The 26,173-nt window shown below is 39.0% G+C and overlaps 1 protein-coding gene across 6 annotated transcripts in view; it reads right to left on the bottom strand.

Moving 5' to 3' along the window:
• The window catches only part of FBXL20 (F-box and leucine rich repeat protein 20), a 93,496-nt gene that overhangs the window by 45,497 nt on the left and 21,826 nt on the right, over nt 1-26,173 (bottom strand). Inside the window, exon 1 of one of the 6 annotated variants that reach the window (XM_081582237.1) lies at nt 20,452-20,627. The exons of the other annotated variants lie outside the window; for them this stretch is intronic. The gene's annotated coding sequence lies outside the window, so the exon portion shown is untranslated. Of the gene's footprint in view, nt 1-20,451; nt 20,628-26,173 lie in introns of those variants that run through there. 6 annotated transcript variants of the gene reach the window in all.

Raw genomic sequence — 26,173 nt, 5'->3', positions numbered from 1 at the left:
ATTAGACCAAGGATATAATGAATTAGAAAAATTTGTGAAGGTTTTAGATATTACTGTTTTAGAGAAGTCACTGTTCAAACATCTGACATTCTTAGTTATCTCGTTTCATATTAATGTGTGGATATATAGTGTTAGTTGCTCAGTCATGTCCAACTCTTTGTGATCCCATGGATTATAGCCATCAGGCTCTGCTGTCCATAGAATTCTCCAGGCAAGAATACTGGAGTGGGTTGCCATTCCCTTCTCCAGACGATCTTCCAGACTCAGGGATTGAACCCAGGTCTCCTGTACTGCAGGCAAATTCTTCACCGTCTGAGTTATCAGGGATATATAATTACATATTTTAATAATCTATCTGCAAACAATTACAAGGATGTGGGGATGGGGGTGGTGGGGGAATATGAGAGTAACTATACTGTTCTCTCTCAATTATTTGTTTCAACGTAGGACATCATCCCCTAAACAGACACTGTAACAGCCCTCCTGTTACAGGGAGGGACATTCTTATATATTTATATAAGGGATATAGGGATAGGACATCCAGGTTTTAAAAAATCTAAGTGATTTGGTTTGTCATACATTAACATTTATTATTCCTCTGTATAAAACTGTAATTGTTTTTCTACAAATTACCTAGTTGAGAAATATAATTGTGAAACTACTTGTTATAAACTGTAATTATAACAAAGAGCTCCTGAATAGTATGAAGCATTTTTTTGGCTATTATTTTAGCTTTCCTGATCAGTTTTGAAATCTTTGGCAAACTTTGGGCATTAGTTTACTAACATAATGAATTTAAATGCTCAGCACACAACAAAGACACAGGAAACCAATTCAAGAGGTTTTAAATCCAGGATCTGAGTGGGAAATGGCAACTGGGTTTAATACAGGAAATAGGAAAAGAAATACTTTCTCAACAGTGACCCCTGCTGATTAAAGTAAAGTATAGCTAACAACTCCAAAAAAGAGAAATTAAAAGGTCTGACCCATATTTAGGAAATAAAAAATTTAATACGTATTTTGGTGCAGATTACTACTATCCCCCAATATCCTCTCTACATATCTAGAGTAACAGAACTCCCAGTTTTTTGCTAGCACATGGCTGTGTGGAAAGAAGATTTTATTTCCTATTACGTTCTGGCCAACGGGATATAAGAAAAAGTGATGTGTACAGTTATCAGGGGGCTTGGAGTGTCCTTAATGAGAGAGGGTGTGCCCCTTCTTTACTCTTTCCTCAATTATGCTGTTTGAAATGTGGTCAGGATGTCTGAACTCCATCTTGTATCATAAAACTGAAGAAGACTACAGTTTAGAGATAAGCAGAAAACTAGAAAAAGCCTGCAGATGATTACAGAGACACCATACTTTTGGACTTACATACGAGAGAAAAATAAACTCCTATCATATTTAAGTCATTTAATTCAGTTGCACAATAGTGAGTATAGGATGGCAAATTTTATATGTGTTTTTCCACAATTAAAAATTTTTAAGATTCTTTTTTCACATTTTAAAGTTTCTGAATTTAGGAAGCATCTTACAATCAAAATCAAAAGCTTTTTGTGTATGATATATAAAATAATGGTGCATTTTATAAATCACAGCAACTTTTAATTATATATAGCAATTACAGTATGACCAAGAGAAGGAAAATAGAACTAAAATGAAAATGAAAGCCCATGTGCTTCTCTTCAAACAAGCTCTGTGCTTTCTGTTCACGTTATGTTCTCTAGAGCACCTGTGCAACCAATCCTGCCTATTCTGTCAACAGAAATCGATTCATGCCCACCGGACATGTTATCTGTGCCATGAAACCTTTTCCAATCATCCTAACCAGATGTGACTATTCCCTTCTCAGATAAAATCCCAAAGCACCCCGGACTGGTACAGTGTCCCTTGTATCAGACTGTAAGCTCTGATATAATGAGGAAGGGGGCCTTGTCCATTTAGTTCACCACAGTGCAGTCAATAAACAACACAATGCCTGTAAATTCCTGAACCAGTGAATGTCATTTTTACTACACAGATCAGGAAATATTTTTTCACTGTAAATTCACAGCAGACCTCCATGCTTTCTTCACTTTGTGTCTCAGTAGTGGAGGGGAGGGGAAGAGAGACAAAGGAGAAGGAGGGATATTGTTGGGAAGGGAGATGAGAGGAGGGGAGGGAAAAAGAAATTTAACAAATTGAATGTCACTCTAAATTCATCAAATAACATGCAAATGACATGAATTTATTTCAGCAACAGACTGAATAATATTACAAAATATAACTATTACAAAATATAACAAGTAAAACACATGAAGAAAAAAGTTTGGATATTCAACTTATTTCCCCTTGCTTAAAAAAAAAAGTTGTAATAATTGCAAAGTTTTCACCATCATGGGATTTCATCTGTATACAGCAATTTTGGCAGCTTTATTATGGCATAATTCACATAGCATAAAATTCACTGGTTTTAAGTGTACACTTCAATAATTTTTAGTAAATTTACAAAGCTGTCAAACCATCACTACAGTTCAGTTTTGATGAATCCCATCATTCCCAAAATATCGTTCACGCCCATCAGCAATCAATTCCTCAAGCAACTATTCATCTGCTTCTGTCTCTGTAGATTTTCCTTTACGAGCATTTAAAAAAATAGAATCATAAAATAATTCAATTTTTTGGACGTGGCTTCTTTTACTCTGCACATTTTTGAAGTTCATCTATGTTGTAGCATGTAGTAGTATTTCATTCCTTTTTTATTGTTAGAATAGTATTCCAGCGTATAAAATTACGAATTTTGTTTATTCATTCCTAGCTAACAACATTTGAATTGTTACACTTGCTTTGGGTTGAAATAGGTTCCCATTTCTCTTGGATAAAATCTAAAATGGAGAGTTTATGGCTTGTATCATACGGTTAAGTTTATTTTAAACTTTTAAATTGTTATCCAAAGTAGCTGTACCATTTTATATTCCCACCAGTAATGTATAAGGTTTCTGGTCTATCCATATCTTGCCATCTGGGGCCTTTGGGATCTCCAAACAGGGATCGAACCCTGCAGTGGAAACAAGGAGTCTTAACCACTGGACCTCTATGGAAGTCTCATGTTGACTTTTTTAAATTTCAGCTAGTCTAATTTATTTTTGGGGGCTCCAAATCACTGCAGATGGTGATTGCAGCCATGAAATTAAAAGACGCTTACTCCTTGGAAGGAAAGTTATGACCAACCTAGACAGCGTATTAAAAAGCAGAGACATTACTTTGTCAACAAAGGTCCATCTAGTCAAGGCTATGGTTTTTCCAGTGGTCAGGTATGGATGTGAGAGTTGGACTATAAAGAGGGCTGAGTGCAGAAGAATTGATGCTTTTGAACTGTGGTATGAGTCCCTTGGGCTGCAAGGAGATCCAACCACTCCATCCTAAGGGAACTCGGTCCTGGGTGTTCACTGGAAGGACTGATGTTAAAGCTGAAACTCCAGTATTTTGGCCACCTGATGCGAAGAGCTGACTCATCTGAAAAGACCCTGATGTTGGGAAAGATTGAAGGCAGGAGGAGAAGGGGACGACAGAGGATGAGATGGTCAGACGGCATCACCGACTCAATGGACATGAGGTCTGGGTAAACTCCGGGAGTTGGTGATGGACAGGCAGGCCTGGCGTGCTGTGGTCCATGGGGTCGCAAAGAGTCAGACAAGACTGAGCAACTGAACTGAATGGGGTGTTATCTCATTGTGGTACCAATTTGCATCTCCCTAATTACTAATGCTGTTGGGCATCTTTTCATGTGCTTTTCAGCCGTTCAAATGACTTCTTGGGTGAAATGTGCATTCAAATCATTTACCCTTTCGAGTTGTGTATCTTCTTAGATTTAGGGGCTCTTTATATTAATGTATTTTGAATACATATTTATTATCTACTCTATGACTTGTAAATATTTTCTCCCATTCTGTGTTATGTCTATTTCTTAATGGTGTCTTTCAAAGAATACTTTTTTTTAAAGAGTATTTTTAATTTTGATAAGGTCCAATTTATTTTTTAACAGATAATACTTTTGATATCATATACGTGAACTTTGCCTAACCAAAGGTTATGAAATTGTCTAGTAATTCGGAAAAATTTAAAGCCATGCCTAGCTGATTCAACCAGACACAATGGCCTCTAAGCAGCTAGAAAGAATTATGCCACAGCAGACAGACACAACCAAAGTAGGGAAAGGTCTGTCTCAAAAAGAGTTAAAATGATGTAGATTTTGGGACATGGAATAACACAAATCAGATTCATAGAAAATCCCAGAAATTTTAAAGGAAGTTGTACCTGCTGGGTACAACTACAACAAGGGACAGAAATTATTTAAAATGAAAGGAGGCCTCCGGACTCCCAACTTTCTGTAGGGAGGAAGTACCCTGAGAAAGCTACTTGGCTTCATAAGGTATTTCTTATGTAAAAGGAGAACCTCTCAGAAAGCAGTGTTAAGAGCTCATGACGCAGTACTAAGAATCACAGAGAACAGTGGATTAGGGAACCACTCCCAGGAAGTAGAACTGGGCCCCAATCAAGGCACACTTCAGTCTCTTGTGTTACCAAAAGTCAGATCAAACTGTTTGCCAACACTTGAGAGGCAAGGTTGGTGGAAAGGAAAATGCTTTATTTCAGAGGCAGGCAACCAGGGGACAGAGTAGACTCACGTCAAAAGGCCAACTTCCCACTGACAATCAGAGGGCAAGGGGTGTTTTTTTTTTTTTTTTTTAACTGAATTATTAGACCCCAGCCTCAGATATCCAGTTTATTTGGCTATCTGATTTATTTGATTGGGATGGGTTGTTCACTGGTACTTTTAAAAAATATTTATCTATTTTTGGGTTGTGGTAGGTTTAGTTGCGGCACGCGAGATCTTTCATTGCAGCCTGCATGCTTCTCTCTAGCTACAGCATGCAGGCTCAATAGTTGTGGCACTCGAGCTTAGTTGCCCTGCAGCACGTGCAATATTGTTCCCCAACCAAGGATCAAACCCACATCCCCTGCGTTACAAGGCAGATTCTTAACCACTGGGCCACCAGGGAAGTGCCTGGGCAAGAGCTTTTAACGGAGAGTTTCAGGTGTGTATATAGGTCAAGGGAGAGGGCTACAGTCAGCTCTGACAGACATCTTGAAATTGGCTATGCAATGGTCTCATCAGTGTCATCTTGATTTTACTGCCCATGAAGAGGAACTTAAGGCCCTTGACTTTGTTTAATAACTGAACAATTATTGTTTGGTTTTGTTTGTTTTCCTTTGCTTCTGCATTTTCTTGATTCTCTGTTAAACTTACCCTTTGGCTAAAGATTTTCTACAGACAAAAGGCAGGCAGAGGACATGGGGGAGAAGGACCATAGGATTCTGCTCTGTTTTAGCTGCAGTACGTGACCCTAACAACCTGTCTATTACATTTCAGGGCTGAAGCGAGCATGTGTGCGAGCTAAATTGCTTCAGTTGTGTATGACTCTTTGTGACCTTATGGACCATAGTTCTGCCAGCTCCACTGTCCACGGGATTCTCCAGGCAAGAATACTGGAGTCGGTTGCCATGCCCTCGTCCAAGGATCTTCCTGACCCAGGGATCAAACCTGAGTTTCTTATGTCTCCTGCACTGGCAGGCAGGTTCCTTAACACTAGTGCCACCTGGGAAGCCCTTGCCTCCTGTTACTCCCCCTTTTGGGGGGGGAATATATATTACCGTTATTTTCTTTCTGTGAATAACAGTATATGTTGAGTGTATGGAGCAGATAACTTTTCTTTTTAGTTCACAGGTCTCTGGATCAAGAGGAACTACCAGTGAGCACCCTCAGTTCAGTTCAGTTCAGTTGCTCAGTTGGGTCTGACTCTTTGCAACCCCATGGACTGCAGGACGCCAGGCCTCTCTGTCCACCAACAACTCCTGGAGTTTACCCAAACTCATGTCCATTGAGTTGGTGATACCATCCAACCATCTCATCCTCTGTCATCCCCCTTTCCTCCCACCTTCAATCTTTCCCAGCCTCAGGGTCTCTTCAAACGAGTCAGTTCTTCGCATCAGTACCCTCATCCACCTCCAAATTTGATACTGATAAGTTACAGGTATTCGCCATTGTTTATTTGTATGTTTTTTTTTTGTTTTTACAGGTTATTTGTCTTTGGATAAGATTTTGGAGGTCTTGGAAGAGAATGCTTTGCATGCGACAAGAATGCGAATCATTGGAGCCAAAGGGCAGACCATGGTAGAACCTTATAGCAAGGGCCTCCAAAGAATCTTATCTCCTTGCTACAATACCCTTTTGCAATGGGGTTTTGCTGTACCTCCCTTCAACAAGTGGAGTCTGTTTTCCCACGCTTTGCATCTGAGTTCACGTGATTTTTGATCTGACCAAAAAAAAAAAAAATGGTGTGTGTAAAAATAACACTGATTTCCAGGCTAAGCCTTAATGAAAACTTTACCTTCTTGAAACACTCCTGCCACCATGTTAGAAAGCCCAGGATAACCTTCTGCATGATGACAGGTCTTGTGGAAAAAGAGTACCATACCAGCTGACAGTGACACCAAGATCTCAGACTCTAAGTGAGGCCACCTTGGATGCTCAAGCCCCTGCCAAGCCACCAGAGGGCTGCAGCCTTACCAGTGACCTTTTTGAGAGACTAGCAGAAGAACTGCCAGCCTGGATAACTGTTTCAAGCCACTAAGTTTTAGAATGGTTGTTAGATAGCAAAAGCTGTGAAAACAGGTTCTCCATTTAGAAAGTGTATGAATTGTGATCTAAATTTAAAGATTTGAATAAAATTAGAGATATACAGAAGTAGCTCAACATAGGTAAAATCTTTTGGTGGGAAGAAAATCTCTGGGAGAGATTAAGGATGAACTGCCACAGAGAAGTCCAGAGTTGAAGCTGCAGAAATTTTTTAAAACGATTTTTCCCTATAAGTAATTTTTACTGATTATGCCATTCCCTCACTCAACCAACACCAGATGTTTTTCCAATTGGTTAGATTTTCTTGCCAAAATCTTAAGAGGAAAAACATTTTTGTATGGCTAAATAAACCTAAAACCAAATAAGTATGTAATTTCTCCACCCAACATCTTGTCCTTAGTAGAAATATAATTGCTTTTTAGAAGCAAACTGCTGCCAGTGCATTACCATCTCATGACTAAATTTATCCTAGGAAAGAAATCCCTAGATAAAAGCACCAAGGAATGGATACATTTAGAAAACAGATACATTACTTAACAGGTCAAACTTTCTGCTTTGGATGCCTTCTAATAGCTGATTAAATATCCCAAGCTTTTCTTTTATCCTGACTTCTGCTTATTTAACCAAAACCAATATCCACTACCAATTCAATATCCAGAATGTAAGTACACACTTCTATTCTGTTCTTTGGGTTGCCACTTTCTCCTCCTTGGGATCTTCCTGACCCAAGGACTGAACCCGTGTCTCCTGCATTAGCAGGAGAATTCTTTACCATTGAGCCACTTGGAAGCTCCACTCCATTACATACACACAAAAGAACCAGTAGATACAAAAAGGCCATGATGGGATCTGACTCAGGATAAGCAAGCATTTAACTGAATCTCATATTGCAAAATTATCAGAGGGGGTGGTAAATCAAGGGGAAGTAGGGTTTGATTTCCTCATGTACAAATTCTAGTCAATGCGCCAGAAACTGAAAACTGGCAGGATGTGTGGAATTTTCCAAGACATATGTCAGATAGTAATTTTACAACTCAGTCACAAACACACACTCTAAATCATCTTACTGCTATGGAAATATTTCCAAAGCAATGGTATTTTAATACAGCCATGTTACTTATTTGTAGAAAAAGTGTTCCCCTGTTTTACATAATGTAAGAAACAAAGTACACAGTACCCTAGACATCCTTACTGCATGCCAGAAATTATATTTTAGATTTAAAGGGAACCAAAAGAAACAATATGCTAAATTAGAAAGATTCTTTAAAAGGGAAAGGAAGAAATAACTTTGTAAGAAAGGCATTAAGGAAAAGTGATACCAAGTTAATAGACCAAGGAAATCTATTAGACATTTTAGGCCATGATATGAACTACCGGAGATCAGTGGAGAAATACCTCCAGAAAGAATGTAGAGATGGAGCCAAAGGAAAAACAACACCCAGTTGTGGATGTGACTGGTGACAGAAGCAAGGTCCGATGCTGTACAGAGCAATATTGCACAGGAACCTGGAATGTTAGGTCCATGAATCAAGGCAAATTGGAAGTGTTCAAACAGGAGATGGCAAGAGTGAACATCAACATTCTAGGAATCAGCTAACTAAAATAGACTGGAATGGGTGAATTTAACTCAGATGACCATTTTATCTACTCCTGTGGGCAGGAATCCCTTAGAAGAAATGGAGTAGCCATCATAGTCAACAAAAGAGTCCAAAATGCAGTACTTGGATGCAATCTCAAAAATGACAGAATGATCTCTGTTCGTTTCCAGGGCAAACCATTCAATATCACGGAAATCCAAGCCTATGCCCTGACCAGCAATGCTGAAGAAGCTGAAGTTGAAAGGTTCTATGAAGATCTACAAGGCCTTTTAGAGTTAACACCCCCAAAAGATGTCCTTTTTCATTATAGGGGACTGGAATGCAAAAGTAGGAAGTCAAGAAACACCTGGAGTAACAGGCAAATTTGGCCTTGGAGTACAGAATGAAGCAGGGCAAAGGCTAATAGAGTTTTGCCAAGAGAATGCACTTGTCATAGCAAACACCCTCTTCCAACAACACAAAAGAAGACTCTACACATGGACATCACCAGATGGCCAACACTGAAATCAGACTGATTATATTCTTTACAGCCAAAGATGGAGAAGCTCTATACAGTCAGCAAAAACAAGACCGGGAGCTGACTGTGGATCAGATCATGAACTCCTTATGGCCAAATTCACACTTAAATTGAAGAAAGTGGGGAAAACCACTAGACCATTCAGGTATGACCTAAATCAAATCCCTTATGATTAAACAGTGGAAATGACAAATAGATTTAAGGGACTAGATCTGATAGACAGAGTGCCTGATGAACTATGGACGGAGGTTCGTGACATTAGAGACAGGGAAAAAGAAATGCAAGAAAGCAAAATGGCTGTCTGAGGAGGTCTTACAAATAGCTGCGAAAAGAAGAGAAGCGAAAAGCAAAGGAGAAAAGGAAAGATATTTCCATCTGAATGCAGAGTTCCAAAGAATAGCAAGGAGAAATAAGAAAGCCTTCCTCAGTAATCAGTGCAAAGAAATAGAGGAAAATAAGAGAATGGGAAAGACTGGAGATCTCTTCAAGAAAATTAACAGATACCAAGGGAACATTTCATGCAAAGATGGGCTCTATAAAGGACAGAAATGGTGTGAATCTAACAGAAGCAGAAGACATTAAGAAGAGGTGGCAAGAATACACAGAAGAACTGTACAAAAAAGATCTTCACGACCCAGATAATCACGACGGTGTGATCACTCACCTAGAGCCACACATCCTGGAATGTGAAGTCAAATGGGCCTTAGGAAGCATCACTAAGAACAAAGGTAGTGGAGGTGATGGAATTCCAGCTGAGCTATTTCAAATCCTAAAACATGATGCTGTGAAAGTGGTGCACTCAATATGCCAGCAAATCTGGAAAACTCAGCAGTGGCCATAAGACTGGAAAAGGTCAGTTTTCATTCCAATCCCAAAGAGAGGCAATGCCAAAGGATGTTCAAACTACTGCACAATTGCACTCATCTCACACGCTAGTAATGCTCAAAATTCTCCAAGACAAGCTTCAGCAATACGTGAATCGTGAACTTCCAGATGTTAAAGCTGATTTTAAAAAAGGCAGGGGAACCAGAGATCAAATTGCCAACATCTACTGGATCATCGAGGAAGCAAGAGAATTCCAAAAAAAAATCTATTTCTGCTTTATTGAGTAGGCCAAAGCCTTTGACTCTGTAGATCACCACAAGCTGTGGAAAATTCTGAAAGACATGAGAACACCAGACCACCTGACCTTCCTCTTGAGAAACCTGTATGCAGGTCAGGAAGCAACAGTTAGAACTGAACGTGAAACAACAGACTGGTTCCAAATCAGGAAAGGAGTATGTTAAGGCTGTATACTGTCACCCTGCTTATTTAACTTATATGCAGAGTACATCATGAGAAACACTGGGCTGGAAGAAACACAAGCTGGAATATAGATTGCCGGGAGAAATATCAATAACCTCAGATATGCAGATGACACCACCTTTATGGCAGAAAGTGAAGCAGAACTAAAGAGCCTCTTGATGAAAGTGAAAGAGGAGCGTGAAAAAGTTGGCTTAAAGCTCAACATTCAGAAAACTAAGATCATGGCATCCGGTCCCATCACTTCTTGGCAGATAGATGGGGAAACAGTGGAAACAGTTGCTGACTTTATTTTTCGGCTCCAAAATCACTGCAGATGGTGATTGCAGCCATGAAATTAAAAGACGCTTACTCCTTGGAAGAAAAGTTATGACCAACCTAGACAGCATATTAAAAAGCAGAGACATTATTTGCCAACAAAGGTCCGTCTAGTCAAGCCTACAGTTTTTCCAGTGGTCATGTATGGATGTGAGGGTTGGACTATAAAGAAAGCAGAGCACCGAAGAATTGATGCTTTTGAACTGTGGTACTGTAAAAGACTCTTGAGAGTCCCTTGGACTGCAAGGAGATCCAACCAGTCCATCCTAAAGGAGATCAGTCCTAAGCGTTCATTGGAAGGACATATGTTGAAGCTGAAACTCCAATACTTTGGCCACCTGATGAGAAGGGCTGACTCATTTGAAAAGACCCGGATGGTGGGAAAGATTGAGGGCAGGGGGAGAAAGGGAGGACAGAGGATGAGATGGTTGGATGGCATCACCGACTCAATGGACATGAGTTTGGGTGAACTTCGGTAGTTGGTGATGGACAGGGAGGCCTGGTGTGCTGCGGTTCATGGGGTTGCAAAGAGTCAGACATGACTAAGTGACTGAACTGATGAACAAGACAGTGGCACTGTTAAGAACAAGACAGCTAAACAAAGGCTGTAAGATATGGCTAGATATTTGGCTGTTATTAATTGATACATATATATACATATATAGAAAGAGGTCTCTATACCATATAACTCAACTGAATTTTTATATAAAATGTCAACCAAGACAAAAGGACACTGGAACAACAGTAGGGTCCTATACCTAACAAATCTTGTAGGGAGTTCTGATATTTACCTCTGCTTTTCTAAATATGCTTATCAAATTTAGAAAATTTCTTCCTGGTAGCTACGCTGGTTAAGAATCTGGCTACAATGCAGGACACCCCGGTTCAATTCCTGGTTCTGGAATATACGCTGGAGAAGGGTTTAGGCTACCCACTCCAGTATTCTTCGGCTTCCCTGGTGGCTCAGACAGCAAGAATCTGCCAGCAGTGTAGGAGACCAGGGCTCGATTCCTGTGTTGGCAAGATTCCCTGGAGGAGGGCATGGCAACCCATTCCAGTATTTGTGCCTGGAGAATCCCCATGGACAGGAGAGCCTGGTGGGCTACAGTCCATGGGGTTGCAAAGAGTCGGACATGACTGTAACTTCAGGTACTCTTTCTGGATGTCTTCTGTATCCTCAGTTTACTGAAATCATAATCAGTACCCATGATCTATGTCTTTATGAAACTGCTTCAACTTTGCTTCCAATCTTTCTACTAATTTTTTTAGGGGGTATCATTTTTTATTTCCAAAAGTTATTTCTTATTTATTGAAAGAGTTTCAAAAGAGTATTCTGTTCTTTTGAAAATGCAACATTTCATTTCTAAGAAATTAATACCCCTTCTACTCTGGCCCACCCTGTTTTTCTCCCTCTGCTCTCTACCTTGTTGCTTTTATTTGTTCACCCTCTCATCTTGGAGGCTCTCCTCAACTGATAGGTTATCCTTGGCTGTCTACTTCTATTCATTGCATTAAGAAGCTATATGGAAGTTCACTGTTTGGCTCCATGTCCCTTCCTTTTCATGCATCTGATATACCTGGATCCAGAATATCAGCCTCCATTTTCTTGGAGAAAAAATAATGCCCAGTTTCCTAGAAGGGCAAATAGTTTACAGAGGATTCTACCACTTCATTTAAGACATTCTACAGCTATTGTCTACTTTTAATCTCCAGCCTCATCCTTGTATTTTCACTTTTTACTACCAAACGTTGAGTCTTTTCGGAGGTTTTGTAAACCTGCTAGCTAGTCTCTGCAGACAACTCAGAGTGTACCTCCTTCCACTTGGCTAAATCATTTAACACTCTTCTACTAATTTTTTCTTATCTTCTAAAATTTTTTTGTCATTTTTGTCCCTGTGATTTTATACTTCTTTTTATTCTTTTATTGTAACATCAGTGCTATTTGAAAAGAAAGGAAATAATGTATTAAATCAAACACCCATGTTTAACCAAAATTCCCATGCAGTAGTTTTAGATATCTTAAATAAAGTCATAAGTATATTTAACAAAATTTCTGAGTATCATGAAACTCATTAGGGTAAATAATAACCTTGGATAACAGAATGAGGGTTCAACATGATTTCAAAAGGACAGTATCAAGAGGAAACTAAATGGTAAATTTTAAAAAGTCTTAGATTGAGCAACTACTAGTTATATAAATATGAAACTAGAAAGCTAGCTTCACACACACACAACAGGGAATTTTAATTTATCATGATTTATGTGACTTACTGTAACAAATTTTAAAAGGGAAGAAGCTATAATCTTAGGATACACTAATGAAAGCAGAGGACCAGACCAGGAGACAAAACTACTGTATATTCTGAGTGCTTGTCAATAACTTTAACATCATAGTTAAGAAAGGAAGTCAACTAAATATCATTTAGAAAATAGATTCCGGGATATATTGAGAGAGCCTAAAACTAAGTTTTGTGGAAAACGGCAAAGATTAGAGGAATATTCAAAATGCTGAAAAGAAGAACATTATAGCTGCTACTGAATACCTGAAGAATTGGACTGCAGCACGCCAGGCTTCCCTGTCCATCACCAACTCCCAGAGCTTACTCGAACTCCTGTCCATCGAGTCAGTGATGCCATCCAACCCCATCTCATTCTCTGTCATCCCCTTCTCCTCCCGCCTTCAATCCTTCCCAGCATCAGAATTTTTTCCCCAATGAGTCAGTTCCTCACATCAGGTGGCCAGAGTATTCGAGCTTCAACTTCATCATCAGTCCTTCCAATGAATATTCAGGACTGATTTCCTTTAGGATGGACTGGTTGGATCTCCCTGCAGTCCAAGGGGTCTCAAGAGTCTTCTCCAACACCACAGTTCAAAAGCATCAATTCTTTGGCCCTCAGATTTCTTTACAGTCCAACTCTCACAACCATACAAGACCACTGGAAAAACCATAGCGTTGACTAGATGGACCTTTGTCAACAAAGTAATGTCTCTGCTTTTTAATATGCTGCCTAGGTTTGTCATATCTTTTCTTCCAAGGAGCAAGCGTCTTTTAATTCCATGGCTGCAGTCACCAACTGCAGTGATTTTGGAGCAGTGGTTTTGGAATCATACAACTATGAGCAATTATACTATAACAACTACAGGAAATGGGTAATTCCTAGAAACATGACCACTTATTATTATTAAAAGTAACTAAGCAATTAGACTGAGGTGGCTCTAATGTCTTGGCAGCTGACATAGCAACCAAAACCTAAGCCAGTGTATGTGTAGTGGAATATAAGAAAGTGAAACTTAAGAACAATCCCAAATAAGGCAAATGCTTAAGATACAGCCGATCACTTTGCTTCAGAGTCTTATTTATAAAAACCTTGCCCATAGCTCCTGGGCATGGAGCACTTCTAAAATCACTTCTGGACTGGTGCTCGCAATTCAAATCAATGTTTGCTGAAATGAACTCGTCAAAATTTTAATGTGCATCAGTTTGTTTTTTAACACTTTCAAGACTGAATCATAAAGATGTAAAAAGTTTAAATATACAAAAATTACTCCCAAACTCATTTTATGAAGCCAGCGTTACCCAAAGCCAGAGAAGGAAACTACAAGAAAACTATAGGCCTATATTCCTGACGAATTTAGATGCAAAAATTCTCAGTGAAATAACAGCAAACCACATTCGACATCACATTAAAAGAATCATACAGCATGATTAAATGGGATTTATCCCTATGATACAAGGATGGTTCAAGGCACACAAATTAATCAATGTGATGCACCACATTAACAAAATGAAAGACCAAAATAATATGACCATCTAAATAGATGGAGAAAAAAATTGACAAAACCCAACATTGTTTCATGAAAAAAACTGGATACTAAAGGAATGTTCCTCAACATAATAAAGGCCATATACAACAAGCCTACAGCTGACACCACAATGGTGAAAGGCTAAAAGCCTTCCCCCAGGATCAAAAACAAGAGGAAAGTACTTTAATCACTCCTAGTCAACACAGTACTAGAAGTCCTAACTAGAGCAATTACGTATGAAAGAAATAAAAAGCATCCATATTAGAAGAAAGAAGCACAAATATCTGTTTGTAGATAACATGACCTTATGCAGAAAAATTTTAGAGATAACATAAAACCATCAGACCTAATAAATCCATTAAAGCTGCAGGTTGCAAAATCAACATAAAAACATCAGTTGCGCTTCTATACACTAAGAACAAACTAGATGAATATTAAACAATCCCACTTAAAATAATATTAAAAAAAAAAAAACCTAATAACTCTCTCAGACTTCAGACAATCCTATAAAGCCACAGTGAGCAAAACAGTGTGAAAGTGAAAGTGTTAGTCACTCAGTTCCTCTCCAACTCTTTGTAACCCCATGGGTTATAGCCCACTAGGCTCTTCTGTCCATGAAATTCTCCAGGTAAGAACACCTGAGTGGGTAGCCATTCCCTTCTCCATGGGATCATCCAGACCCAGGGATCAAACCTGGGTCTCCTGAATTGCAGGCAGATTTTTTATTGTCTTAGCCACCCAAAAGCCCGGAAGCCCGTCAAAACAGTGTGGTACTGGTACAAAAACAAACATATGGATCAGTGGAACAGAATAGAGAGCCCATAAATAAATTCACACACCTACGGTCAACAATCTTCAACAAAAGAGATAAGAATATAAAATGAGAAAAAGCCCCTACAGTAAGTGGTGCTGGGAAAGTTGTACAGGTGCATCTAAATTAATGAACTTAGAACACACCCTCACACTATGCATTAAAAAAAAACCTCAAAATGGCTTAAAGACATAAAAGTAAGACATGAAACCATAAAACTTCTAGAAGGAAAAATAGGCAAAACATTATGTGACATAAATCATACCAATTTTTCTTTGGTGAGTCTCCCAAGGCAATAGAAATAAAAACAAAAACAAATGGGACCTAATCAAACTTATAAGCTTTTGCACAGCAAAGGAAACCATTTATATATATACATATACACATATATATATAAAAGACAACCTATGGAATGGGAGACAATATTTGCAAATGATGCAATTAACAGAGGCTTAATCTCCAAAATAAACAAACAGCTCATACAACTCAACAGCAAAAAAAAAAAAACAATCCAATTGAAAAATGGGCAGAATACCTTAATATACATTTCTCCAAAGAAGACAGAAAGATGACCAGTACACACATGCAAAGATGCTCAACATCACTAATTACTTTAGAAAAATGCAAATCAAAAATATAATGAGCGGGACTTCCCTGGTGGCCCAATGGCTAAGACTCCGTACTCACCAGAGTTCAGTCAACGCTGGGGGCTTGGGTTCAATCCCTGGTCAGGGAACTAGATTCCACATGCCAAAACTAATGATCTCACATGCTGCAACGAAGATCGAAAATCCAACATACTGCAAGTAAAACCCGGTGCAGCCAAATATACAAATTTTTTAAAAATACAATGAGGTATAGCCTCATAGGAGTTAGAATGACCATCATTAAAAAAGTCAACAAATGCTGGAGAGGGTGTGAGGAAAAAGGAACCCTCCTACACCGATAGTGGGAATGTAAGCTGGTGTGGCCACTATGGAAAAACGCATGGAGGTTCCTCAGAAAACTATAATTTAATTATCATATGACCCAGCAATCCCACTCCTGTGCATATAATCAAATAAAACTATAATTCAAAAAGATAAACACACCCCTTTGTTCATAGCACTACTATTCACAATAGCTCAAGCATGGAAACAACTGAAATGTCCATCAACAGATGAAAAGATAAAGAAGATGTGGTACAATACAATGGGATACTGGTGCTGCTGCTAAGTCACCTCAGTCGTGTCCGACTCTGTGCAATCCCATAGACGGCAGCCCACCAGGCTCCCCTGTCCCTGGGATTCTCCAGGCAAGAATACTGGAGTGGGTTACCATTTTCTTCTCCAATGCATGAAAGTGAAAAGTGAAAGTGAAGTCGCTCAGTCGTGTCTGACTCGTAGCGACCCCATGGACTGCAGAGTACCAGGCTCCTCCGTCCACGGGATTTTCCAGGCAAGAGTACTGGAGTGGGTTGTCAATGCCTTCTCCCCAATGGGATACTACTCACCCATAAAAAAAAAAAAAAAACACCAAATAATGCTATTTGCAGAAACATGGATGCAACTAGAGATTATCATACTAAATGAAGTAAACCAGAAAGAGAAAGACAAATACCACATAGATATTACTTATATGTCAAATCTAAAATATGGCACAAATGAACCTATCTATAAAACACAGAGATCAGAACTTATGGTTGCCAAGTGGAAGCAGGAAGGGAGAGGGATGGACTGGAAATTTGGAGTTGATAAATGCAAACTGTTACATTTAGAAAGGATAAATAACAGGTCCTACTCTGTAGCACAGGGAACTGTATCCAATCTCTTGGATAAACTATAACAGAAAAGAATATTAAAAAAAAGAATGTATATATTTTAAAAACTGAGTTACTTCGCTCTTCAGCAGAGAATGGCACATTGTAAGTCAATTATACTTCCATTTAAAAATTTTTAAAATACAAGGCAATAAATTTAACCACAGAGATGAAAGATTTGTACATAAATACTGCAAGACACTGATTAGAAAAATTGAGGACACTAATAAATAGAAACATTTCCATGTTTATGGACTGGAACAATTAATATTAAAATGCCCATACCACCCAAAGTGATCTACATACGCAATGCAATCCCTATCAAAATTCCAGTGACATTTTTCACAGAAATAGAAAATAAATCTTAAAATTTAATATGGAACCACAAAAGACCTTGAACAGCCAAAGCAATTGTAAGGGAGAATAACAAAGATGGATGGATCACACTTCCTGATCTGAAACTACACTAAGAAGCATTAGTATTCAAAACATTAAGTATTGGCATAAAAGCAGACATACAGGGACTTCCCTGGTGGTCCTGTGGTTAAGACTCCGAGCTCCCAACGCAGGGGGCCCAGGTTCAACCCCTAGTCAGGGAACTAGAACCCACATGCCACAACTAAGAGGTTGTGTGCCACAACTAAAGATCCTGCGTGTTGCAGCTAAGATCCGGCACAGCTGCAGCAATAAATATTAATAAAATTTAAAAAAAAAAAAAAAATTAAAAAAAAAAAAAAAGCAGACATACAGACCAACGGAACAGAACCAAGAGCCCAGAAATAAACCCATAAATATATGATCAACAGATATTTGAAAAGAGAGTCAAGAATACTCAATGGGGAAAACAGTCTCTTCAATAGATGGTACTGGGAAAAGTGGATATTTACATGTGAAAGAATAAAACTAGACCTCTATATTACATCACTCACAAAAATTAACTCAAAATGAATTAAGGGCTTATATAAGGCCTAAAACTCCTAGAAGAAAATACAGTGAAAACACTCCTTAACACTAATCTTGGCAATGACACCAAAAGCACAAGAAAAGAAGGCAAAAAACAAGTGGGACTAAATCAAACTAAAAAACATCTGCATAGCAAAAGAAACAATCAACAAAGTGAAAAGGCAACCTATAAGATGGAAGAAAAATGTTCACAAACTATGTCTGATAAGGAATTATTACACAAAATATACAAGGAAGTCACACAACAATAGCAAAAATAAATAAATAAGTAAAATGGGTGATGGATTTGAACAGAGATTTTTTTCCCAAAGAAAAGGTGTTCAACATCATCAGGGAAACGTAAGTCAAAGCTACAATGAGACATTATCTGAACATCTGTTAGAACCGCTATAGACAAAAGAACTGAGAGGGACTTCCCTGGTGGTTTGTTGGTTAAGACTCTGCTCTTCAAATGCAGGGGCACAGGTTCGATCCCTGGTCAGGGAACTAAGATCTCACATGCCATTTGGCACAGTTAAAAAAAGACATGAGATAAAAAGTACTGGTGAAAAGGTGGAGAAAAGGGACACTTATGAAGTGTTAGTAGGAATGTAAATTGGTACAGGCACTATGGAAAACAACATGGAGGTTCCTCATAAAATTAAAAACATAACTGCCATAATCCAGCTATCCCACTTGAGGTGTATATCCAAAGGAAATGAAATTACTATCTCAAACACACATCTGCAACTCCACGTTCACTGCAGTATTATTCACAATAGCCAAGATATGGAAACAACCTAAGTGTCTGTTACCTAGATTAATGGATAAAGAAAACACACACATACATATATACATGTATACACGCATATATAAACATAAACACACAAATATACATACACACAATGGAATATTATACAGCCATAAGAAAGAAGGAACTTTTTCTTGCCTTTTACAACATGGATGAACCTTGAAGGCATCATGCTAAGTCAAATCAGAGAAAGACAAACACTGTATGATCTCATTTATATGTGGTGGTTGCCAGGGGTCTATGAAGTAGGGGAAATTGGAGATGGAGGGTAAAGGGTACAAATACCAGTTACAAAATGAGTAAATTCTATAAATCTAATCTATAGTGTGATGACTACAGTTAACATTACTGTTTGTTACTGTACTGAACATGACTGTACATAATAAGTACTGTATACTTGAAAGTACTGAGAGATCTTAAATGTTCTCCCACAAAACAAACATCATTGGGATTTTCCTGGCAGCCCAGTGGTTTCTACCTCAGGGGGCACAGGTTCGATCCCTGCACAGGGAACTAAAATCTTGTGCCGTGTGGCAGGGCCAAAATAAGAAAATAAAAATACACTCAAAACAATATCATTAACCATGTGAGATGATGGTTGTGTTAACCAATCTTATTGTGGCAACTGTTTTGCAAAATACACATATATCAAATCACCATGTTGTATACCTTAAACTCAGTGTTAAAATATGTCAACTATAGCTCAATAAAGCTGGATACAAAAAAAAAAGGGAAGAAGGAGGAGACCAAAGAGGGAACCAATACAAATAAAGAAATGCAATTTACATAGAAGTATAGAATACACTGGGTTTCCCAGGTGGCACTAGCGGTAAAGAACCAGCTTGCCAATGCAGAAGACATAGGAGATGCGGGTTCAATCCCTGGGTCAGGAAGATCCCCTGGAGAAGGAAACACTCCAGTACTCTTGCCTGGAGAATTCCATGGATAGAGGAGCCTGGCAGGCTACGGTCCACAGAGTAGCAAAGAGTCAGACATGACTGAAGCAACTTAGTACATATGCACATAGAACATACTAAAGTAGATTTACATTTAGTTATTTTTCTCTTTTTAGAAAAAAATATTATTTTATTTATTTGGCAGCTCAGGGTCTTAGTTACATGCAGGGTCTTTAGTTGCAGCATGTGAACTCTTAGTTGTGGCATGTGGAATCTAGTTTCCTGACCAGGGATCAAACCCATGCCCCCTGCATTAGGAGCATAGAGTCTTAGCCACTGGACCACCAGGGAAGTCCCAGTTATTTTTTCTTAAACATTAAAAAAGAATCAAAATTAAAATCAATGAAGATTGAGGAAGAAGCGGGCCAGTGTCATTACTACATGTATGAACAAATTAGCTAGCTTGGTAACCAGCTTGGTAACTCTGTTCTTTGGCAGTATGCTTGATCTCATCTTCCCAAACCAGTGGTAACCCAAGACTATAAACAAAAACAATTGGGACAATGATATTTTTCATAAATCTACATGCATTCCATTTTTAAATGCTAGAATTACACCCTTCAGATTTGGTATAAATTAATCTGCATTTTGTTTTAAAGTATCAATGATATATGAAACATTTAAAAAAATGTTGGCAACCTTTTATTAGTTGGCCCTCTCCCTTTTATTCTCCCCATTTTACTAATCCAAGACTTTTGTAAACATCCTAGAATGTATGTTTTATGGACAATTCTTTAAAGAATTTGGTCATGAACGACTGTTGTGCCCATCAACAGCTATAAAAAATAAACAAAAACATGTTTATAGATTAAAAAAAATAAACACTGATAGGCACAAGAATGTTGATTTTAAATTCAGCTCTCTCTTCTCTGGGGTGTTCTCTTACTAGAAAGAAGACTCTAATCTCTTACCTGCTTGATGGAATTCTGGAACTAGGTGAGGGAAGGAAACTAGGAACTTCCACTGCTCGATGTGGCATCTTAGCTTCATTCTCCTCTGGGTTTAGGTTTCAAGGTCCTGAACTTCTCACATTGTTTCTTCAAAGAATAATCTCCTGACTTCTGTAAGGTTGATGGCAGTTGTTCAACTGATTAGGATGAAAGGGATGCGTGTGGAGGTGGTGGCACCATGAGCTCAGCAGCAGCTCAGGTCCATCTCCCATTACAGATTTCTCAGCCTTCATCTGCAATATACAGTACTTTTATGTTCTGAGTTTTTCAGGAGTCCTGCAGACAAATCATGATCTGTCTCCTGCCAGTATTCTCCTCTATAGGGTTTGACCTTCCTCTCCTCTGTTAGGTCACTTACTTTTTAACTAATTTTCCTTGCTTTCCTTCTTCCTATAGAAGTAGGATTACAGATGTCTCATCCTTTAAAAGATGGGAGCTTATACTCCTGTCTTCAGATGATTTTCAAAAAAGCCTGAAAGTAATTTTACTTGCTGTCTTAAAACTCGAAAGGGATGGGTTTTGTAATCTTTTAAGTCAAGTAACTTTGAAACAGAGCCAACTACTCTTCAAGGGCTAAATGTTTATGTTTGATAATAACTCCCAAAGGATAACACAATTGAAACCAAGAACTCAAATGCTCTGTTAAATTAGACTACTACCTCTTTTTCAAACAAAGCCTACACTTTCTCATCTCTATGGCTTTATATCTTTTACCTAGAAATTGATTCATTTTTAAAACATTCTCCAATTCCATATCCTTCAGGAAAGCTTCGCTGATTCTCTCTCCTAGAGGGGAATGCCTTTTTCCCACTTGAGGTTTTCCTGAGGAAGAATTTTCTCTAAACTCACTCCTGACTTTTCTGTACTTCTTTACTTATAGAAACAGGTAAATTATCTGAATCTATGTGACTACTTAATCTCACAAAAATGAAGAGCAAACTTGGTTCATCTCTGCACTTCTACTTTTTCAAGCTGTGGAGCAAGGATTCACCACTTACTCAGGGCCAGACTCTCCCTTGCACAGAGAAGCTTGAGTCAATACAGCACTGCTTGGAGGCAAGTGGGGGTCTCCCTAAAGGACTTCAGTTAAAAGGCACAATTGGTTCACATACTGAAAGCTGTATCCTTCAACCTGGTCTCTGTTGGTAATAAAAGTGCTATTTTGAACCTACGCAACAAACCATTCAATATCACGGTAATCCAAGTCTATGCCCCAACCAGTAATGCCGAAGAAGCTGAAGTTGAACGGTTCTATGAAGACCTACAAGACCTTCTAGAACTAACACCCAAAAAAGATGTCCTTTCCATTATAGGGGACTGGAATGCAAAAGTAGGAAGTCAAGAAACACCTGGCATAACAGGCAAGTTTGGCCTTGGAGTACAGAATGAAGCAGGGCAAAGGCTAATAAGAGTTTTGCCAGGAGAACGCACTGGTGATAGCAAACACCCTATTCCAACAACACAAGAGAAGACTCTACACGTGGACATCACCAGATGGTCAACACCGAAATCAGATTGATTATATTCTTTGCAGCCAAAGATGGAGAAGCTCTATACAGTCAGCAAAAACAAGACCAGGAGCAGACTGTGGCTCAGGTCATGAACTGCTTATTGCAAAATTCAGACTTAAATTGAAGAAAGTAGGGAAAACCACTAGACCATTCAGGTATGACCTAGATCAAATCCCTTATGAGTATACAGTGGAAGTGACAAATATATTTAAGGGACTAGACCTGATAGACAGAGTGCCTGATGAACTATGGACAGAGGTTCGTGACATTGTACAGGAGACAGGGATCAAGAAAATCCCCATGGAAAAGAAATGCAAAAAAGCAAAATGGCTGTCTGAGGAGGCCTTACAGATAGCTGGGAAGAGAAGAGAAGCGAAAAGCAAAGGAGAAAAGGAAAGATATTCTCATCTGAATGCAGAGTTCCAAAGAATAGCAAGGAGAGATAAGAAAGCCTTCCTCAGCGATCAGTGCAAACAAATAGAGGAAAACAACAGATTGGGAAAGGCTAGAGACCTCTTCAAGAAAATTAGAGATACCAAAGGAACATTTCATGCAAAGCTGGCTCGATAAAGGACAGAAATGGTATGGACCTAACAGAAGCAGAAGATATTAAGAAGAGGTGGCAAGAATACACAAAAGAACTGTACAAAAAAGATCTTCACGACCCAGATAATCACGACGGCGTGATCACTCACCTAGAGCCAGACATCCTGGAATGTGAAGTCAAGTGGGCCTTAGAAAGCATCACTACGAACAAAGCTAGTGGAGGTGATGGAATTCCAGTTGAGCTATTTCAAATCCTCAAAGGTGATGCTGTGAAAGTGCTGCACTCGATATGCCAGCAAATTTGGAAAACTCAGCAGTGGCCACAGGACTGGAAAAGGTCAGTTTTCGTTCCAATACCAAAGAAAGGCAATGCCAAAGAATGCTCAAACTACCACACAATTGCACTCATCTCACATGCTAGTAAAGTAATGGTCAAAATTCTCCAAGCCAGGCTTCAGCAATACGTGAACCATGAACTTCCAGATGTTCAAGCTGGTTTTAGAAAAGGCAGAGGAACCAGAGATCAAATTGCCAATATCCGCTGGATCATCGAAAAAGCAAGAGAGTTACAGAAAAACATCTATTTCTGCTGAAGTGACTATGCCAAAGCCTTTGACTGTGTGGATCACAATAAACTGTGGAAAATTCTGAAAGAGATGGGAATACCAGACCATCTGACCTGTCTCTTGAGAAATCTGTATGCAGGTCAGGAAGCAACAGTTAGAAGTGGACATGGAACAACAGACTGGTTCCAAATAGGAAAAGGAGTACGTCAAGGCTGTATATTGTCACCCTGCTTATTTAACTTATATGCAGAGTACATCATGAGAAACGCTGGGCTGGAAGAAACACAAGCTGGAATATAGACTGCCAGGAGAAATATCAATAACCTCAGATATGCGGATGACACCACCCTTATGGCAGAAAGTGAAGAAGAACTAAAGAGCCTCTTGATGAAGGTGAAGGAGGAGAGTGAAAAAGTTGGCTTAAAGCTCAACGTTCAGAAAACTAAGATCATGGCATCTGGTCCCATCACTCCATGGGAAATAGATGGGGAAACAGTGGAAACAGTGTCAGACTTTACTTTTTTGGGCTCCAGAATCACTGCTGATGGTGACTGCAGCCATGAAATTAAAAGATGCTTACTCCTTGGAAGGAAGGTTATGACCAACCTAGATAGCATGTTTAAAAGCAGAGACATTACTTTGCCAACAAAAGTCCATCTAGTCAAGGCTATGGTTTTTCCAGTGGTCATGTATGGATGTGAGAGTTGGACGGTGAAGAAAGCTGAGCGCCACAGAATTGATGCTTTTGAACTGTGGTGTTGGAGAAGACTCTTGAGAGTCCCTTGGACTGCAAGGAGATCCAATCAATCCATCCTAAAAGAGATCAATCCTGGGTGTTCATTGGAAGGTCTGATGTTGAAGCTGAAACTCCAATACTTTGGCCACCTCATGCGAAGGGTTGACTCATTGGAAAAGACCCTAATGCTGGGTAGGATTGGGGGCGGGAGGAGAAGGGGATGACAGAGGATGAGATGGTTGGATGGCATCACCGACTCGATGAATATGGGTTTGGGTAGACTCCGGGAGTTGGTGATGGACAGAGAGGCCTGGCGTGTTTCAGTTCATGGGGTCGCAGAGAGTCGGACATGACTGAGCGACTGAACTGAACTGAACCACCCTTGTTTTCTCCATTTGTTCAGAACTTCGGCAAAGATAAAGGATGCTTTACTTGAAACCTCTTCAGAAATTCCAACAAGCTCTAGGTATTTCCTACTTGCCTATTATCCAGCACTCTGTTTATAATTCTATTACAGATCTTAAATTCTGTCTTACTATGTCCTCTAATCTGTAAAACTGTAAGCTTTTAGAAAGTGGATTAACCACAGTGCCATACACATGACAAATCATAACATAAATATTTGTTGCACTGACTGACTGAAAGGCTAAATGTTCCTCTAAACTAAAAGTAAAGAGAATTTTATGGTTTCTTGCTATTTCAGGTTCTACTCATTCTAAAGTCACAGCAACCACATATCAAGACTGTCAGATTATAATTAATCTTATAACTAAGATGTTATTTTTCCTTGTCAAATTTCCTCTACAATATGTTGGGTCATTATCACCAGTCCTGTTTTTTGCCTGCATTCTCTAGGATTTTTAAAAGCTAGTTACACATCTTGTAAATGTAAAACTGAAAATAATTCAGCTTACACTGAGGAGATGAGTTCAAATGAAATGGATAGAATTTAAGTTAATATCTCAAGATATCTTTCTATATGACAAAGACAATAACCACTCAAATTCACTGTATTAATATATCATCATCAGTGAGAGTAGGTGTTAAAATTAGTACATAAAAATGATTAGGACATGATATGACCAAACTAGTGGTTATGGTCACTCTTCTACAGAATAAAGATTAGAAATTGACAAAGTACATTTTGAGTATAATTGAAGTATTTCAAAATTAGGAAGCCAGAATCAGGTCTTTTCTAAAACTTCAGATCAAAAGTGTACTCAGAGTGACATCAACAAAAATGATGGAATAAGAAATTTTGAAATCCCACCTTTCTGTGTGCTGTGCTTAGATGCTCAGTCGTGTCCGACTCTTTGTGACCCCATGGACTGTAGCCAGCCAGGCTCCTCTGTCCATGGGGATTCTCCAGGCAAGAATATTAGAGTGGGTTGCCATGCCCTCCTCCAGGGAATCTTCCCAACCCAGGTCTCCCGCATTGCAGGCCAATTCTTTACCATCTGAGCCACCAGGGAGCCCCCACCTCTCCATAAAAGTAACCAAAACCTGGCAAAATCAAATGTTCTTGATCTTCAGAAACTAACTGAAGGCTTGCAACAATCTAAGGAGTGTATATTCAAGCACAAAGCCTGAATTTCACTAAGAACAGAGAGCTTTGTGGCATTTTAAGTTACTCCAAGCCCCAGAACGGCAGTAGCAGTATCCTGAAAATAAGAGCTTGCATTGCTCGTAAATGAGGAACCAAAAATAGATCTCATTTTCAAAGTGTTGTAATTATTTGTCTTGACTGTCTGGTTGCTCCCTGTAAGACCAGCTCAAAAGGTCTGTCTTTATTTTCCTGGACTAAAAGGGTTGTTTTTTGTTATTACCCACTAAGTCATATCTGATTCTTTGTGACCCAACGGACTAAAAGGGGCCTTATGCTAAAAAAATTATTCTGCTTTGTTCAAAACATTTACAGGCAAATGTTTTAGTCACTGCTGCCTAAGGAACAGATAACAACTGGAGAAGACAACAGACTAACCAAAGAGCTTAAGGGGAAAGGGCTAGAGAATGAGATACCCATAAGGGTATTGAAAGTTCCAATATACTCCTGGGAATATAGAAGGCCACATGCACATCCAGGGTTGCACACACACTCAGGAATGACCTGAGAAGACCCTAAGCTGTCACTTCTGGTTGATCTTGAGGCGTTGCAGAAACAAGAAGTGAAGGCTAAGGCATAACTGTAAACCGCCTGGCTGAGTACTGAAGGCATGCTCTAACACGCACAAAGAGCCCCTCAGCAAAGACTGGTTCCAAGTGTTTAAAACTCTGCATAATCATGAGCTGACTACTAAGCTAACTGAACAGAGATTTCAGTGGCC

The sequence above is a fragment of the Giraffa tippelskirchi genome, chromosome 3 (genome assembly GCF_054371585.1).
Source record: "Giraffa tippelskirchi isolate mGirTip1 chromosome 3, T2T-mGirTip1v1.2.pri, whole genome shotgun sequence".
NCBI classification, from domain to species: Eukaryota; Metazoa; Chordata; class Mammalia; order Artiodactyla; family Giraffidae; genus Giraffa; species Giraffa tippelskirchi.
Note: the sequence above shows the minus strand (reverse complement) of the source record. Positions and strands in the feature narration are given on the sequence as shown.